A 3,958-nucleotide genomic window follows, 5' to 3' on the forward strand; every position below is an offset into this window, starting at 1 on the left:
GAGGCATATATAAAACGGTGACGATCTTCCCCCACCAACCTCTGCTTGGAGAGTAGGTCGGTTGGGCAGCAACGCACCAGTCCCTATTATATAATGGGGAGAATCAAGTTACTAGTCTATGAAAAGCAACTTACTTCAAGATTAAAAGGACTGTATTGGAAACGCACTGAAGAGAGTGGCTCAATTTGATGATCATAACTCAAATCATCATGATAATTTCCAGACTGGCTATTGCCCTACAGAAAGTTTGTAAACAAAACTCTATAGTAATGAAGTTATGCCTATTTTATAGAGTTTCCGATCAGCGAGGCCAATGAACCAAACATTGAAATTGTTTTATTTAGAACACCGGTCCATGGTTTTTCTACCTCCATGGAACACCTATGTCGAAAGCAGTGTTCGAAATAGAACATGGGGTTCGAAATGGAACAGGGGTTCGATCGACGTGTTCGAAATGGAACAGGGGGTTCGATGTGTTCCACTAGCAGTGTTCTATATTGCGAGTGACCTCACGAATGTCTCTGTACTTCAGTCTAGTCCATAAAATTTCCCGCCATTGTCCCACCAAACCCGTGTCGGCCCCACCACCGTCATTACTTCCACATAAATTCCCGCGCTGCTAATTTTGTTTTGATTTCAATACTTGCACATGAAAGGGGAGCTTGTGCGGGGGATTTCTGCACAACAATGGAGCTGCAGCGGCCGAACAGGGAGGTAGACTTTACGAGATGTGTGTATATGCATGCTGTAGAATGAGGTTTGCTGACTGTTGGTCTTTTCCCCCTGACCTTCTGATGAAAGTGTATGGGTTTTAGCCTTGTAAAATCAAATGACAAAAGCATGTGTTAAAAAGAAGGATGGAGGAAAATATGCTTTTGATAGTTTTCCAACTGAAAACGAAAGATAAAAGAGGAACAAGTTTTATTCCACGGTCATGCTTTCAGTTGAGTCAATTGATTCGAAGTGCAAAGCGTGGCTAGATTTCAGCAGCACTTTTTCTAAATCATACTTTTAGTTCCAAGGGTTGTGACTGAATACGTCGTGTAAAGAAAAAAAGCTTTATTTTGTGGTTAAAATGTTGAAATTGTACAAACAATGATTAGTAAATATTTAAAAAGTCAACAAGTTTAAAAAGTCAACAAGTTTAAATTATCTGTGAAAAAATACACAATTCGTCCTGTGGCTGCGATACACTTTTAAAAGTTGGTCACAATGGTCACATAAACAGTTCATTTAAAGAATTGAATTTGACGAAAAGGCATTACTGTAAGCGAGAAATATCAAAACATTCAGGTCTTCTAAATCTTTTACATGTCCTGCAGTCTGGTTATCTACAACACTGACCACTTGTTCCACTATGAAATGAAGGATTTGTAGCACAGATGAAGTGTCCCCTGAGACAGAGGATAATCCCTACACGTAATATTGACACAACAATAGATTACAAAGTAGGGCCATTTCCAAGGTAATGAGAGATAATAGCAATATTCATTGCAAGCAAGTTGGATTCCATTATCTTACATGAAATTAAATATTCAAGGAAGAATTTGTTGTCGCGATGACTTGTCCTTTTCATCTTTATTGTGTCATCAACATTTTTTCTTTGAAAGAGTACAGATACTGGTTGACCTTGAATTCCTAACGGACGCCATGTTCTACATATTTGTTTGGGGTTCGACGCTTACGTACTGGTAGTTTTGACGCCACGGAGGGTATATGTGGGCACGCGTCCATCAAGCTCAGTTTTTAAAATTCTGTAATTATCACGCATGAGAGAAGTTCAGTATAAAAGAATGTATATTTCGCAAACAAACCACTGTACACAAAATAGGCGCGCGCTACACAAAAATCGAAATTTCATGTTTAGAAATCACAGTTAAACTGGACCCAATGTGTAATGCAGTGTAATGCTTCACAATCAACAAAAGTTTACAAAATCAGTAGTTCGGTAGACCTACCCATCATATATATCATCAGATATAATTTCAGCTATTTGTCCTCACTAATAGTTAAAGGCTTGCAGCTAGTTTTAACGCATGTGCATCGGAAGAACCAATGTAATATAATGCAATAAAATAAAACTGAATGAAATAAAGGAATTCTAAAGGGGGCTTCTATCAAAGAAATGCCGTATTTCCCCAAAGATTATGCAAACGATCCACGGGACATCCATAATGACGAAATTTCGTCTATTGAAATTCGGCACTGATGCTTCACCCCCTCAGGGATCGGGTCAAAATTAATGCCAATTACTTGTTAATCAACCCGCGAATGACGGATTGTGGTGCCACGCGCCTGCCATTGTCCACTGGCATGCGCCTCTTTAAATATTCACGTATGGGGTGCTCAAGGCACGAGGCCATATGCCATGCCCTGGTCCGACCGTGGGAACGCTGGTCCGCTATATGCAAATCAACCTCCGCGACAATTCCGATTCCACGGGCGTCTTTGTCATGAAGATTCGAACACCTTTCTTTTGTCCGCGCTCTCTATTATTTCCTAGGGTGCGTTTGGATGCCGTGGCACAATGATGTATTGTTCGATTTATTGCCTTTGGATGTTTTCATGTGTTGGTGTAATGTAATATGGTGGAATTGCGTCGTCTTTCTCTTGTCGGGAAATGGAAAGAAAGCGAACAGAATATGGGTTCTCAACTTACAGCGTTTTGGCTGTTTCATTAGATTGCTTTTAGATCCAACAAACCTTTATCACTAGTAGTAATACTATCCGGGTACCGTTCTTTAGCGAAGATAAGCCACGTTTCTCAACTAGTAACGTTACCTATCTTGAAAGTTCATCTGTGTTGGTAGAAATCATTATGAAACAAGTTTGAACTGTAATATCCAACACAAAATAATTGGCTCATTCCTTGACAAAGACTGGAGTTGTACGGTCGAAAATTTGGGTGAGTCCATTTTTTTGTGTTGGATATTTAATACTGTTCAAACTAGTTTTGTTGTAATGTTACTGTGCATTGTTAGATGGTGACATTTTTTCTACAGTTCTTGTTTCATGCTTTGCAATATGGTCTTATTATGGCAACTTTAATGGTCATTAATATTTCAGTGATATTGGAGTATTTGACATTTTTGTGCTTTTCGATGTTTTATAAAACAGGCGCCATCTGTTGCGTTACGGTCCGTAAGAGACCAGTGAACACGTCATCACGCATACGTCACTCACGAAATATTTTCACACAATTCATTCTTTTATTACTAGGACGTACATAAGACGTTGCCGTGCCAACGGTATGGACATAAACTTTACCATCTCTCATGTATTTGTTTCTGAAAATAAATAAAGTGATAGACAACGGAACGTTAGCATGTTTAAATGTTGTTAGCATGTTGTTAAAACATTTTACAACAGTACTATGGTCATCAGGGCTGTTCCATTTTGACTAAAAGAAAGGGGGTTCATAACTCCAGTTCTTCTATTGTTCTATATACAACGATTACATTTTTATTGTTCCATTTGAAAGAGGTTTTAAAGTGTCAACTACATCCGAAATACAGCATCAAGTTAGCTATCTCAGATCTCTAAGTCATACATATGCTGGCAGCATTTCCGCCAAAGACAAACCTTTGTAGCTTGTGGGTCAAAAAGGTATGAGAAATAGAATCAAATGCTTTGGCAAAGTCCAGAAATAACATGTCTACTTGCCCCCCCCCCCTCGTCTACTATGGACCCTACTTTCTGGTATGTTTCAAGAAGCTGAGTGGTGGTGGAACGGCCAGGTGTAAACCCATGTTGAAAATCGTGAATGGTTCCAAGAAATACAGCATTGTAAAGACAACGTCTCATAACCTTCCTTACAAGAGATGATAGATATTGCATATGTACTAAATAGTAGTAGCAAATAGTCTTATATCACCACATTTTTCTTGTTAATGTCTGTATGCAATTAGCCCTTGGGCATGAATTTGCAATAAACATCTTATTTACTTGCATGTAATAG

Source organism: Branchiostoma belcheri, unplaced genomic scaffold (assembly GCF_001625305.1).
Source record: "Branchiostoma belcheri isolate BF01 breed outbred unplaced genomic scaffold, Haploidv18h27 scaffold333, whole genome shotgun sequence".
Taxonomy (NCBI): domain Eukaryota; kingdom Metazoa; phylum Chordata; class Leptocardii; order Amphioxiformes; family Branchiostomatidae; genus Branchiostoma; species Branchiostoma belcheri.